General features: G+C 39.2%; 1 protein-coding gene across 3 annotated transcripts in view; it reads left to right on the top strand.

Annotated features, from left to right (window-relative positions):
• Nucleotides 1-15772, top strand: part of LOC148029705 (110 kDa U5 small nuclear ribonucleoprotein component CLO-like) — a 55571-nt gene that overhangs the window by 27641 nt on the left and 12158 nt on the right. For 2 of the 3 annotated variants that reach the window (XM_087685997.1, XM_087685998.1), the window contains one exon: nucleotides 4649-4722. The exons of the other annotated variant lie outside the window; for it this stretch is intronic. The gene's annotated coding sequence lies outside the window, so the exon portion shown is untranslated. The remainder of the gene's footprint in view (nucleotides 1-4648; nucleotides 4723-15772) is intronic. 3 annotated transcript variants of the gene reach the window in all.

Raw genomic sequence — 15772 nt, 5'->3', positions numbered from 1 at the left:
TTCGAAATGGATGCCAAAAGAGCATTTTAATTACTATTCAAAAACACTTGCATCTTATGAGGAAGTTGTAGAGCCAAAAGTGCTTAAAGCAATGTCTTGAGGACAAGGCATATTTCAAGAGGGAGAGATGTAACCAATCTTTCGTATATAAACTATTGTCAAGATGTATTGACTCAATGAATCAAATTAATTCGATACTCATAAACCTTGAAAGATGATTTGTATTTTATTTGAGCATTTTAAATATTCATCTTTTCATTCAAGGGCGGCCAATGGCCAAAACACCCTATGATAGCATTTGGATTGTTGTTAATGTGATACCCAAGAGGAATAAAAAGTTTAGTTATTGGATACTTAGATTGATGAGATAGCAGAAATGATTAACATTTTTTCACTTGGGTGGTTACATTGACTAGAAGTCAGCATAGTGAGTATTTTCAAAAAGGGAAACTAGATGCTCATAATGAAAAACAAAAACCATGAACTGGTGAACCTATACAATTAACCTCTCTAGAATCCAAATTTGGCTACTCCTTTACTATTTTTGGATTTTATTCCCATGAAAATTTTGTTTGCGTCAAAGGCTTTAGAATGTTGCAAGGAATAATTTTGTCTTTAGTAGCTATCTCAAATTCCTAACCATTTGAGATATTTTTAGAGTAGAAGGTTTAAAAGCTTCTTCCTCTAGAAAATTGATTTGTGGCATCTAGAATTGGGACATGTCATTTTGAAAGTGACAACCATCTCCACACTTGTCATTTGACTCCCCAAATCTATATATTAGAGGTCTCTCTCTTCATTTTCAACAAGCTTTAATGCTGAAATTTCAATCACATGCTTTGTACTCTTATCTACTAGCACTTATCTAAGAAGCTCTTTCTACTCAACTTAAACACATCAAAGCATAAAAGAAGAAATCATCTTGCTACCTAGTGTATGGAGAAGTTAGGGTTTCAAAGCCCTAATTCTCAGATTTGCAGCAAATCAGCCTCATTGTATATGGTTCGGGCACTCCATGCTAGGGGTTTGTTTCAATAAAATCCTATCCAAGGGAAGGGGCCAGTTTTGCTCTCATAGTGGTGTCTTTTTTGTCTTCTCTCTCTCTCTCTCTCTCTCTCTCTCTCTCTCTTTATATTTCTCTCTCTCACTCCCTCTATCTTTTGATTTTCATGGTAATAATCGATCAAGTCGATTAAGGTCAAAGTGCTTTTTTTAAAACACTTATGCTGCATTCATCAATCTCAATTTTTTGGTTCAGCTATGAAATTCTACAAAAATTAGGGTTTCTATTTTGTCTTGGGAAGCATCCCATCAAAATCTCAACCATGCATGGAGGGGATTTGCTGGAAAATTAAAGTTTTTCAGCAGATCTAAGAAGAATTGCTCATGCACAACAAGGGTGACTTGAATGCAAGTGGAGAAGATGGAATTTGTATCCTCACGCACTTCAAATATAAGTGGAAAATTTAGGGGTTTTGTTGTTGGTCATTTTGGATAGCCATATTTTCTAGATTTTGTAAGATGATTGGTTCGATCAATAGAGGAAGTGGAGACTCGAGGGTGTATCTCTTAAGTTCGTAGCAAAGCCTTCCATCTTCCTTGGGATTTGAACCTATTCTTAGTTGTACTACAAGATTTTTGGAATACTCTTAAAGAAATATTGCAAAGGGTGCTAGTTTTGGGGCCAATCTAGTGTCGATTATCTATCTTGAAGTAATGAACTACTAATTTCAATTTATATTCAATTCTTGCTTTTGTAATTTGCTAAAAATTAGGGGAATTACCTGTTAGCAGAGTATTTGTCAGCTCATGTGTGAGTCTGAGCTTGATCTGGGCTGGGCATTTTTATTAGGTATTTTAGGTATTTTTCTAGTGTGGCATTTTATGCCATTGGGGCATTTTATGCACCAGTCGGCCAGCATTAAATGCTGTCCGACCAGCATTATTGCTCCCCACTTTTTCAGCCTATTTATACTCAGTGGCTCCTCCTCAGTCAGTCACTTCATCTTCACCATCTGCAGACTCTGTGGAGAGAGGAGCCAGAGCCAGTGCCAGTGCCCACGCAGCCAGTGACTCACTGTTGTATGCGACTGTCTCGTGTTCAGATATATGGATTCCATTTCCCGTGCATACATCTGAGTTCTCATCTGTATCGTGTTCTTTTCTTTTTCTCTTTTTGTCTTGTGTTTCAGCAGTTTATTTCAGCACATGTTTATGCTTCCACCGCTGCTCCACTTCTGACATGGTATCAGTTTTCAGGATTTGTGTTTCTGCTGTGTTTTCTTGCTGATTTCAGGACTGTTTTGTACCCCTGCTGATCAGACGACTGCAGTTGCAGCCAGGCGACCTGTTTTGGGGCTGTTTTCAGCCTGCGTTTTTTGCAGTTTTGCCATCGCCTGCTGCCTCCGCACCCTCTGCTGCCTGCGTTTTTCATCTGCAGCTGCTGGCGACAGTTTTCTACCTGTTTTCTCCAGTTTACAGCCTGCGTTTTGCTGATTCAGCATCTCTCGTGGCTGGGTGACTGTTACTTCAGGCCGTTTTCTCTGTTTTTGGCAGTTTTTGACTGATTTTTTGACTTTCTGCAGCAGATTTTGTCTTCTATTGATCAGATTTTGGGTTATATTGCATGTGAACTCTCTTTTTCTGTAGTCTGTGCTTGTGTTTTGGCTGTGTTTCCTCTCTAAATTCCATCTCTTCTCTACTTCTCTTCTTATCCTCTCCATATGGCTCCTCCGTGCACTTCCACTGATGATAAGTTACATGGACCTGATTATCTCACATGGAGTGCTGTCATGAAAGCTTGGTTTGTGCAGAAGCGGTTATGGTACATCGTCTGTGGAGCTACTCCTCGTCCTCTCCGTCCTTTTCCTCTTCCTGAAGATTTTGATGAGGACAACCATGCGACATCCTTGAGATTACAGGGGCGGCTTCCGGCACATTATGGAGGTGAGGCTTATGTAGCTTCAGAGAGGGGTGACGGGAAGAAGAAGTCGAAGGCCCAGTGTTACCACTGTGGCAAGAAGGGACATTTGCGGAAGGACTGCAAGAAGTTAGCGGCTTCCAGGAAGAAGGAGCAGAAGACGAAGCGGGATGCTGACTCTACCGATGACTCCTCTCCTTCATCAGACTCCGACTCCGATCCTCCGACCAAGGTGAAGTCCAAGGGGCGGAAGGGATCCTCTTCTTCAGATCGCGGGAAGGGCTTGGTGGCCCCTTCCTCGGCTGCTTTCTAGTGGTGGTGATGAGGTCATCCCTCACGACTCTCTTGTGCCAGAGAGGGAGTGTGAGCGGGTGTTCAGATGGGGCAGCCGCGCCTCATCTATACTTTTATACAGGTGCACAGGTTCCAGAGAGGGACGTCCCTGACGTATCGACTTCAGTCTGGCGGAATCAAATCCTGGAGCTGGGATTGACATCCAGGTTCATGCTGAGCTGGTTATCTGACAGAGAGCGGGAGGCTTTCGTCTGGAGCTCACATGAGGGGACACTTTGGCGGTCTGGCCAAAGGCGGGGACTCCATGGTCACATATGTTCAGAGGCATTTTTGACAGGATGGTCTTGTATGCTACTGCGAGACATTGGTGATGGACACAGAGACATGCTATGATCTTCTCTATTTTCAGGTGTTTGGTACGATCGACATCGACATCAGGTTCTCTCCGAGGCACCTTGGTGGTGGCTTGATCACCCACTCCTTGGGTATCCATGGTTCTACTTGGTGGTTCTATGTTATATAGTTTCTGATCCCTTTTCATTGTACTATTGTATTGTATCAGATCACTCATGATCTGAGAGAGGGTGTTAGCAGAGTATTTGTCAGCTCATGTGTGAGTCTGAGCTTGATCTGGGCTGGGCATTTTTATTAGGTATTTTAGGTATTTTTCTAGTGTGGCATTTTATGCCATTGGGGCATTTTATGCACCAGTCGGCCAGCATTAAATGCTGTCCGACCAGCATTATTGCTCCCCACTTTTTCAGCCTATTTATACTCAGTGGCTCCTCCTCAGTCAGTCACTTCATCTTCACCATCTGCAGACTCTGTGGAGAGAGGAGCCAGAGCCAGTGCCAGTGCCCACGCAGCCAGTGACTCACTGTTGTATGCGACTGTCTCGTGTTCAGATATATGGATTCCATTTCCCGTGCATACATCTGAGTTCTCATCTGTATCGTGTTCTTTTCTTTTTCTCTTTTTGTCTTGTGTTTCAGCAGTTTATTTCAGCACATGTTTATGCTTCCACCGCTGCTCCACTTCTGACATTACCATCCTCTCCATCAAGGAAGATTGGTTTCACCATTTGTTGCTCAATTTTGTGTTCTTGGTTGCATGGTTTATACATTGATACTTGTGTACCATTGCAAAAAATTGGATCACAATGTTGTGAAATGCATCTTTGTAGGTTATAGTTTTAAAAGTAAAGGTTGTAGATTATATCATCCACAAACTAAGCATATTTTGATTAGTCATAATGTCATCTTTGTGGAACATGTTGCACAATTTTTTAAAAAAATGTACCAAGGAGATATTTATACATTCATAAGACACATATGTTATAGTGTTTACGTCTTTTAGTGGTGGATAGTGAAATATAGCACATGTTTTTTTCAGCCTATGTAGGTTTCTAATGAATCTACAAATCTTCTTATGCAGACGTGGATGATGCACTTGTTGATAAGAGAGCAAAGATTGAAGTCTAAGACTACGCCCAAATGACTAGTGCAGAGGTTATGTGATAGTAAATTGGATGCACTTTTGTCTAGTTGTACTCATTTTGGCTCTCATAGTACATCTTATACATTAGATTGTTATGCATTGGCTATTTCCAATATATGTGATAAGGATATGTCTATTTCTTTTGAAGAGGCATCAAACTTAAAAAATTGGATGGTTGGTATGTAATTTGAGTACAATACTATTATTAAGAACGACACTTAATTCTTATGTGACTTACGTTGTGGCAAAAAGACCATTGGTACTAAGTGGGTTTACGAGTTGAAACGTAAGCTAGATGGTAGTGTTGATAGCTATAAGGTTAGAGTTGTTACAACAAAGGACATTGACTTTGATAAGATCTTTGCTTTCACTTGTTATATAACAACAATTTGTAGCATTTGTGCATTAAGAAATTATAATGGTTGGCATCTGCATCAAGTGGATATCAAAATTGCACTATTGAATATTGATTTGCATAAGAAAGTATATGAATTTTGGCCTGGTGGTTTTTTATTTAAAAAGGGAAGAAAACAAAGTGTGCAAAATGAAGAAGGCATTGCATAAGCAAGCACCTTGGGCTTGGTATACAAAAATATATGCATACTTGGCTACACATGGTTTTTAGAATATTTACAATTAAGAGTACATTTTATGCTCGGCATGAGGGTGTTGCGCCTCTAATCATTGTGGTCTATATCGATGTTGTGTTGCTTATTATTTTGACGTTTAGATTAATGAGTGTGATAGTGGCATTGCTTTGTACTAGTGTGTTGAGAAATTGTTATAAACATTTTGACTTGAAAGCCCATTGTGGAAACTTCTAGTTGTGAAGTTGAGTATATAGCATATTTCACACCTACGATTATGTGTGTTTTCTTTAGACGCCTTTTAGTTGATTTAGATGTTGGATAGCAAATTGTCAGAATCATCTTCGCTGATACTTAGAGCGTAGTGGCAATTTCATGGAACATAGTGTTTTATGCTCGTACCAATTCACATCGAGGTGCATTATAATTATGTCAGCGAGAGAGAGTCTATGAGAGAGATCAATTTGGCTTGTCAAACATATGATAACCTTGAAAATCTTTTCACAAAGGCTTTGCCTCGTGAGAAATTCGAAGCTCTTCGCAAAGCTTTGGGCTTACTGTCCTTTTTTTATTGATCATAGTGCACCATGCTTGACTCTTACCTATCAACTTTGGTTCAATGCATCACTCCCAAGGGCAATTTGTTAGTATATTTTGAAAGTGATGTGTGTGAGCACACTTAGGACTGCCAAGGTACTTTTTCCCTATCTAGGAGATCTTTTTCCTCAACCTTGTATATATGCCAATTCTCTTTAGGGAAAATGTAGTCTAATATATATTCTACATTGCTTTTTCTTAATGTAGTTTGTGTTGTGTTCTCTCAATCTTCTTCTCCAAGCTATATGTGTGCTTTGTTGGAACCCTAAATCCAACATTGCAAAGATTGCCTCAGCTCTTTATGTTTTGCCCAAAAAAAAACATTGTGCATACTTTAGATAGGTTGGAAAAGAAATTGCAGCTTTTTAAAAGTTGAAAGAAATCCAAAATTTTCCATTGGGATATTTTAGGTTACAAAGGAACAAACCAAATAGTTGATTCAATATATAGTGCATTCAATTTGGGTATGGAGGATCCTTTATTAGATGTATTTGGTGGTCATGGATACGAAGAAGGTTACTACAAAATCATTTTCCAATGGAACAAAACCTTGATTGGATCCCTAGTTTTATTAAGGAAGAGAAATATTTGCCTTCCTCATTACTCATAGACCAGAAATTGTTTTGCATACGTCCATCATGAAAATCATCCATACCAATAGGAGAAAGGGAAATCATCATTAATAGAATCTGAAATGATAGACATACATGGCATCGGAGAGAATAAGTATGAAGGCAATGGAGTGTACTCTATGCCAGTTTCTTTGGATCCAATGTTGATCTTGCCACATTTTAAAAAGGCTTTAGTATAATGTATGTGGAAACAACATTGGTGCAACTATTATGCAAGAGCGGTATATCGAGGCTTATGAGAGTAGAGTTTTTTAGGGTGTAGAAAATAACTTGCAGATCTATGAGAAAGAGCAATTGGTTATTATTTGAGCTCGTTCTACTTGGAAATACTACTTGCTTGGAGCCGATTTTACTATACAAATAGATCATCAAACTTTGTGATACTTCCTAACATAGACTACTTTGGCTGTGATATGAAGTATTACCAACTTCTTATCCATGTTTCACTTTTAGATAGTGCATACGCAAGGTAAAAAAATATTTTGTGGTTCAATGTAATGTCAATGAAATCACAGGTTTCTATAGTGTCTTTCATATTATCATGAGCCAAATGAAATAAAGGCACAATATGCAAAGGATGGGGATTTTGTAAGAGTATATAATCAATTGTGTGATGGTTTGCAACACAATCATACTCTTAGGCATGGCTTTCTTATGTTGCATGATTGCTTGTGTCACAAAGTAGTTGAGGGCACATGTAATACTAAAAGTTATGGTTCATTGTATGCTAGGCATAGGGTTTAGACATTATAGTTCAGCTAGTGAAACAATTTTTTTATTTGCAGTTTTGAGATGTTACACTAATAACTTTGTGGGGACATTCATCATTTGTTAGAGGGTCAAGCTTGATTTATTCTTGAGCTTAATGATTGGTTGATCTTCGAGGAGAATAGGTATGTTAGGAAACTCAAGAGCCTACATTTTGACAAGGGAGGGGAGTTTGTCTCCAACAAGCTAGCCAAGTTTCGTGCAGATCATGGCATTCACCAAGAGTTTGTCAATACAAACACACCTCAAGAGATCAAGATGGCATAGACTATGATGGAGCATCGAGTAGACACGTTAGTGTGTATGGTTCAAAGCAATGGCCATTGCTGTCCACATCTTTAATCGATCCCTTGCATTGGCCGTGGTTGATATAACACCTTTTGAGGCGTACTTTGGTCAAAAGCCTGATGTGTCATATTTTAGGGTATTTGGGTGTGATGCCTATCTTCACATTTGAAAGAAACAAAGGGACGAGTTTAAGCCAGCTTTCAAAAGACAAGTGTTGGCGGATCATAGCTTGGAGTCCCAAGGATATATGATTCATGATTGCGTTTCACGAGAGATATACGCGAGTCAAGATATTTGGTTGGTATTCCCAGCTATAGAGGGGGATGTTGACCATTGCGTCCTTGGAGATCCAGGTGCCGGTTGGGCACCTAAGCCAGTGCCTTTGGAGCCTATGCCTCTTGAGGCTCAACGGAGAAGGAGATTGCTTTACCACTAGATTCACTCATTGAGTCAGTATGAGTGAATGCTCCAACTTTCAGAGACTACATCAAAGCAAGGTGGCGAGGGGAGTATTGGTCTCCTCCTCGTTGGGCATGTGATACACTTTGCGATGTTGGGATTGAGGGAGTTCTTGAGAAGTGAAAGTTGCAAGATGGCCCGTGTGAGCTTGTTTATACTAATTGTTGCTTGATATCTCATGGCATAGAGGATAGGGAGACCGCCTTTGTGAAGGAGGCTTTGCAATCACAACATTTGGAGAAGGCTATTGTGTAGAAATTAGATGTAGTTGAGCAGAATGTCACTTGGGATCTTGTGCCTCGACCTTCATAGGAAGATGATCGAAATCAAGTGGGTCTTCAAGTTCAAGTAAATGGTAGTCTAGATAAGCATAAGATATGGTTTGTTGCTAAAGGATTCGCACAACTGCTCAGGGTGGATTTCCATGATGCCTTTGCACATATAGCTTGGATGCTACCATTAGAGTTGTTCTTGCCTTAACCAGTCCTAGGAGATGGCTTGTTTATCAGCTTGGTGTGAAGACTGCATTCCTTAATGGAGATTTGAAGGAGGAGATATATGTTGAGTAAGCTTTTCCTCATCAAATGGCAAAGTGTACAAGTTAAGGAAGACCCTTTACGACCTCAAATATGCTCCGCATACTTGGAATGAGAAGATAGATTCGTTCTTCCAAGGTAAGTGAAACCGGTCTATGACTCACATAAAACGGTCGTTTCTTCAATTAATACTTGGTCTTTTCACACACACACATAAACAGAGACCTCACTCCCTCGCTCAACACTAGATTGGCCCTGAAGACCAGCGCCCCTCTCAGTATTTCTTTATCAATTAAAAGATGGAAAGTTACAAAAATAAAATGTTCCAAAATACATAACCTGTGAATAGTTGGTTTTCATCCTTTTTGAGTAAATCCCAATTGCATAAGGATAGTCTAGCATGATCAAAACAATATCCCTTTTAGGAAAGCATTTTCTGTGACCATAACTCAATGATTCATGTGCAGAATTGCAATCTGCAGAACTCTGTATTTACTGTTCTCACTGTCCAGCATATCCAGAACATCTCTTTTAGGAAAGCATTTTTTGTGACCATAACTCAATGATTCATGTGCAGAATTGCAGACTGCAGAACTCTGTATTTACTGTTCTTACTGTCCAGCATATCCAGAACAACATCCCTTTTAGGTTGGCATCATTCCAACAGTAAAAGATTCCCACAAATAGCACTAAATCAGAGCTGAAAAACCCTGTTCCTGTGTGGCATGGTCATCACTTTCTTTAGTTCCTGCATTGGAGAAGCCAACTGCTCCTGAACTGGGACAATGAGGCTCTTGCCTCAACAGAAGTGCAAAGAGAACACAGAACGGTACCTTCGATGGAATCAGCCCATCATGCAGAGCATTTCCTCTAAGAATAGAGAGAGAGTTGACCAGAGGGAGCAAGCTCTACCTTCGTACATGAGTCAGAGACGAAGAAGTACTCTCCATAGCTGATAAACTTGTAGCAATTTGCCCTCAGCTCCTCCAAACTTCATTTTCAGATCTGCCCCTCATGCCTATTACGTTTTTTTTAAAAAAATGCTCTCTCTCTCTCTCTCTCTCTCTCTCTCTCAGGAATTTATGCTACATGACATACGTGTAATAATTTTCCCGTTTGAACCGTCCGGTCTAAAATTCTCCATGATTGGTGCAAAGTTTGATCTCGGCACAGATCAGAGAATTAATCCTAGTGCAAAAACAAAGATAATGACACGAACAAATTTTGGGGTTCAAAAATAGTAACTTCCTAAATTTTAGGGATGGTGATCCCTGCATTTCTCAAGTTGTTCTGAGCAACTTTTATCATTGCAACCACATCAAAAAGTGTAATATGGCTCAGTTACAATGACTTTTATTCCGTGGGCATTCTCACATGTGCATCTTTTGTCTTGGCCAGGCTCATTGTCCTGCACCATCTCCAGTGGCTAAGCACATAGTTTCAAACCACTGGCATTCTATTCTTTAGTGCCCATTCAATATGAAATCGGTCCTAAGGCTCAAAGAAACCATTAGTCCAATTTGTCCCAATGGCTGCCTCTTCTGGCCATGCAAAGATCTTGGCTTAATCCAACAGAACTCTTGGGGTAAAAAGCAAGAGCAACTAAAGAAAAGAAAAATAAAATATTTATGTAAGTAAATAAGAAAAGCAACTGCAAAAAATATCACCACCTGGTGACATACCTCTCTCTTGAAAGAAGCAAGCGACCTCGATTGCATGCCACACATGTTAACGGATGACACAAGATGATAACACGATTCTCCATGTTATTAGTGCCATCACATGTATCACTTGCTAATAGATGACATGGGGCGATGGTAGGAGTTTCCCCACTACCATTTGTGTCATTGCAAGTTCAAGTCTCACATAGGTGGAGAATCACATCCTATATCCAACTATGATTACTAGGAGCTGTTCTAATATACATGTTTTCGGATGCAACACAGGGCAATAGCACGTATCCCCGAACTATTAGTGTCACAACATGTATAATCATTCAACTGAAGTGTAACAAATACGACTTCAAAGCACTGAGATTTCATTCAATGATACACATGTTAATGCTAAGTATAAACCATACATTGTGCATTATTCAATGAGATGCAGTATTCAACTGTACAATAGAGAATGTACATTGCTTCAAAAAGCATTCTAAGTCACTGTAGATTCCAATAAGAAAGCTTCTCGGTAAAGTTGCAATAACTGAGGCGAATCTGCCAATTTAGCCTCTTCCATTCATTTGGCATCCATTGGTGAATAGTTCTTGAACTTCACCAAAAATCTTCTTATAACTCTACCTTTGACTTTCCTATCCTTATGTGCTAAGATTTGCTCAGGAACTAGAATCTCATCTAATTTCTCTACTTTAGGCTCTTCCTCTTGAATCATATTTTCTGGCACTTCACCAATAAAAGGCCTCAATAGGCTCACATGAAATGCATTATGAATTTACAAATTCTCTGGCAATTTCAGCCTATATACCATGTCATTGATCTTCTCTGAGACTTGAAAAGGGCCATAGTAACGCATACTCAGTTTTGGAAACAAATGTTCCTTAGGCGCATTATCAGCATTCATTTCACCTGTCTTAGCTGCCATATACCCACTAGGCTGAAAAAAACTAGCCGTTGCATTTTGTACTCCAGGCATCAAATAAGGACTCTACAAAGTTTGATAACCGGGCTGTAGATCAATATTAGCATAAAGTGGGTTCACTATCTCAATAGGCATCATTCCTAGTGGCCCTCCAGGCAAGTATCCCTTATAACCCGTGGGTAATCCAGCCATTGCTTGAAAAACTGACCCACCCCCAAAGTAACCAAGATAAGTAGCAAACTGAGGAGGAATAGTTTGTTGTGCCACTTGTGCATAACTGCCCTGACCATTTACTCCATTATCCTGTGCTTGTGCTTCTTGTTGCACTGGACTTGTCTCCATGTTCGGTATCTTTTCCACATGCTCCGTACATTAGAGGTTTGCCTTTTTGAGCGCTCCATCGTATGATGTGATGACTCAGCCTAAGAATCCTCATTATGTGACTTCAAAATTTTTTGCATTCGAGGATTCTTTACAAGCTGTTGGAAAGAGCCAACCATATTGAGGAGTTGTGCCATAAACAAGTTCTCCTGTTTTTGCTCCTTATCCTGTGGTTCAATGTCGGTTCTAGAAGATGTTAACACTTGTGCACCAATACTCTCTCTTTGGTGTTTGTGAGTAGAAGAAGAACTCTCTTCTTCATGAGGGAGTTTTTCTTTTGCTTTGTCCATGTCTGTCATCTCTCTAGTCCGGTAATCTTTGTAAAACTTGTGTGTATGGCCTTTTCACCTAAAATTGTCCGAGCTCAAATTCTTATAGAAAAGAATTCAAATCCCGGCAATGAAACCATGAAACCGGTCTATGATTGATAGATGACGGAGAGACAGATCAACCAAAACGATGAAAAGCACGAGTATCCTTTACCTCCCAACCACGCCTAGATAAGTGCTGGCCTTCTACCCGGATTCCTTTGCCAGCCGTCAACTTCCTGAAGTCCCACTATTCCTGGACTCCCTTACTCTCTAGGCTCCCCTTAACCCCGTTCGGGCGCCCAAGAGCCCGGACGGTCATTCTCGTGCATGTTTCCCTAGATTTACCTTAATGTGACATTAAATGTCACTTTTAATGTCACATTCCATATTTATGACCTTAATGTGACATTAAATATCACTTTTAATGTCACATTAATGTCACATTTCCTTCCCCTTAAGAATCGGTTTCGTCCTCGAAAACGATATTTGGAAGGTCCAAGTGTAAATCGGGAAACCTTTTCTTTAAAGTACTTACTCGCTCCCATGTTGAGCTTTCTTCTGAACAATCTTTCCACTTAACCAAACATTCTTGATAAATAGTATTCCTCGTTCGTCTATTACGAACATTTAATATTTTTTGTGGTTCATGTGGATTAGATTGGTCATAGAATAACTCCTCAATGTCATCATTTAAGATTAGATTATCCAAATCACCCAGCTTCTTCCTTAGTTTACTTACATGAAAAACTGGATGTATTTTACTACCAGCAGGTAGTTGGAGCTTGTAAGCCAATTCTCCCACCCTTTTAAGTATTATGAAAGGACCACAATACCTTGGTGAAAGCTTTGGACAATGTCCCTTTTTCATAGTTTTAGTTTGTTCAGGCACCTTAAGATAGACCAATTCTCCTTCTTCAAAGGAGATGTCTCTTCGGTGAGGATCTGCATATGCTCTAGCTCTATTTTGAGCTTTTTTAACATTTTCTTGAGCAAATTTTAACATACTATTCATATCCTCCAAAAAGTCTTTAGCTGCCTGAACCTTTTCCTTATGCAGTCCTACTGCAAAAGGAGCTCTGGGCTGAAACCCATACATTAACATAAATGGACTATATCCAGTGGAAGAGTGCTTGGCACTGTTATATGCAAACTCTGCTATCGATAAATACTCTTCCCAATTAGTTTGCCTTTTACTTACATATGCCCTAAGCATATCTTCAAGAATTTGGTTAACCCTTTCAGTTTGCCCATCTGTTTGCGGATGATCCGCCGTACTCATGCTAAGTTTAGTATCCAATTTCTGAAATACCGCACGCCAAAAATGGCTATCAAATTTTCTATCCCGATCAGAAACTATATTTGCCGGAAGGCCATACAATCGGTATATGTTCTCTACGAACAATCTAGCCAATTCTGGTGTTTTAACATCAGTTGAAGTTGGAATAAACCTAGCCATTTTGGTTAATCTATCCACAATCACCCACACAGAGTCGTGCCCCCTCTGTGTTCTAGGTAGAGCAACAATAAAGTCCATGGAGATACTCTCCCATTTTCCCGAAGGAATTTCTAATGGATGGAGAAGTCCTCCCATTTTTAATTTTTCAGCTTTATTAACCTGGCATTTATTACATTTGACCACATAGTCAAGGACGTCCTTATTCATTCCAGGCCAATAGAACTGCCTTTTAATAAGACTATAAGTCTTATTAACTCCTGGATGTCCCGCACTAGGGGTATCATGACACTCAAAGAGTATCTGGCGCCTTATTTCTATATCTTTCGGGACACATACCCTACCCTTGTAGAGTAAATAACCATTATCAATGGTAAAATTCTTCCACTTGAATCCAATTTGAGCAACCCCTGATGCTCCATTTCCTTGTTGAACATCCTCAGATATTCCTTCCTCAGTAGAAGCACTTTCAGTTGGATCCCCATTTTTTATTGCTTCCCATATGTTGGAATATACCGGATCAACCTGGCATTTCCCTTTTAAAGATTCAAGTAAGTTGGAAGTGAACTGAGTAAAACTCAATTCATTAATGATGGGCATTCTGCTGAGTGCATCAGCTACTATATTATACTTTCCTTTTCTATATCTGATCTCATAGTCGAACTCTTGGAGGAGTTCGGCCCATCTGGCTTTACGCCCGTGTAAATCTGGTTGATCATTAAGCCACGTAATGCTTTCATGATCCGATAAAATCAAAAGTTTGGCACCATACAAATAGTGCCTCCATTTTTTCATTGCATGTACTATTGCATACAGCTCCCTCTCATAAACAGAATAATTCTGTTTTGCACGATCTAATTTCTTGCTTTCAAAAGCAACTGGTCGACCTTCTTGTAATAAGACCGCGCCTATTGCCTTATCACTGGCATCAGCTTCAACCACAAATGGTTTGTTGGGATCCACTATTAATAATACTGGAGCTGTAGCAATAGCTACCTTAAGTTTTTGAAAACTTTCATTTTGGTCTGTTCCCCAATTAAAACCTTTCCCTTTCCCTTTAAGTTGGTCTATCATTGGAACAACTATTTTGGCATAATCTCCAATGAATCTACGATAAAATCCAGATAAACCTAGGAAGATCTGCAGCTCTTCCAGGTTCCTTGGAGGTGGCCATTCAATAATTGCCCTTACTTTTTCTGGATCCATGTTGATTCCCTCTTTCGAGATAATATGCCCTAGATATTTGACCTCTTGTGCAAAGAATTCACATTTAGTTTTCTTCGCATAAAGGGAATGTGTTCTTAACAGTTGGAATACTAATTGTAAGTGTTCCAAATGTTCTTCTCTTGATTTACTAAAGATCAAGATATCATCCAAAAAGACTACTACAAAATGTCCTAGATAGGGCCGTAAAACACTATTCATCAGCTTCATAAAGGTAGCTGGTGCATTAGTGAGGCCAAAAGGCATCACCAAAAAATCATAATGCCCATATCTAGTACGAAATGCCGTCTTGGAAACATCTTATGCCTTAATTCTTATTTGGTGATAGCCTGATCTTAAATCTATCTTTGTGAAGAATTTTGCCCCTTGCAATTGATCAAAAAGATCTTCCATTCTGGGCATACGAAATTTATTCTTCACCGTTATTTTATTAAGTGCTCTATAGTCAACACAAAGTCGCATAGAACCATCTTTTTTCTTTACCAATAAAATTGGTGAAGCCCAAGGTGAATTACTGGGTTGAATAAACCCTTTATCCAGGTAATCCTTAATTTGTCTTTCAACTTCTTGATGCTGTGTTTCACTTAACCTATACGGTGGTTTTGAAATTGGGTGTGTATCCTTATTTATGTCAATTGGGTGATTTATATCACCCCTATCTGGTGGAAGGCCACTTGGTAAATCAGAAGGAAACACATCTTTAAAATCATCTAACAAACTGTTCAATTCATTATTAACATTCAACTCACAAACATAAGAAAATTGTTGCTTTATATTACAGAAAGTAAAAGTATTCTGTACAGGAAGAGACCATAACATATATACCTCACAAATTTCCTTCTTTATCAGCTTTTGAACTTCAGTAGAACACAGCAAAGGATTATCAGATACTTCATGTTCACCTTGAATAACAAAAGTCTTACCATCCCTTTCAAATTCCAGTGTATTATGATGATAGCTACGTTTTAAGGATGGTTCGAATCCCCATAGCCACTCCCTCCCTAGAGCAATATCAGCTCTTTCCATGTTCATTATTTGGAAATCAAGCTTATCTTTATATCCTTGAATCTCAATTTTCAAATTGGATACCATTGTATCCCATATTTTATTGTCTTGGCCTTGCATCATACGAACAACATATTGATGCTCACTGTTTTGTTGGGGAAGTTTCAATTTTTTGACAAGTGCATAATTTATAAAATTATGTGTGGCAGAGTCATCAATCATGAC

Source organism: Lygodium microphyllum, chromosome 10 (assembly GCF_053477565.2).
Source record: "Lygodium microphyllum isolate KBCC chromosome 10, Lygodium_microphyllum_v1.1.10, whole genome shotgun sequence".
Lineage (NCBI taxonomy): Eukaryota > Viridiplantae > Streptophyta > Polypodiopsida > Schizaeales > Lygodiaceae > Lygodium > Lygodium microphyllum.
The sequence above is the reverse complement of the archived record's forward strand: the minus strand, read 5'-3'. Positions and strand labels throughout refer to the sequence as shown.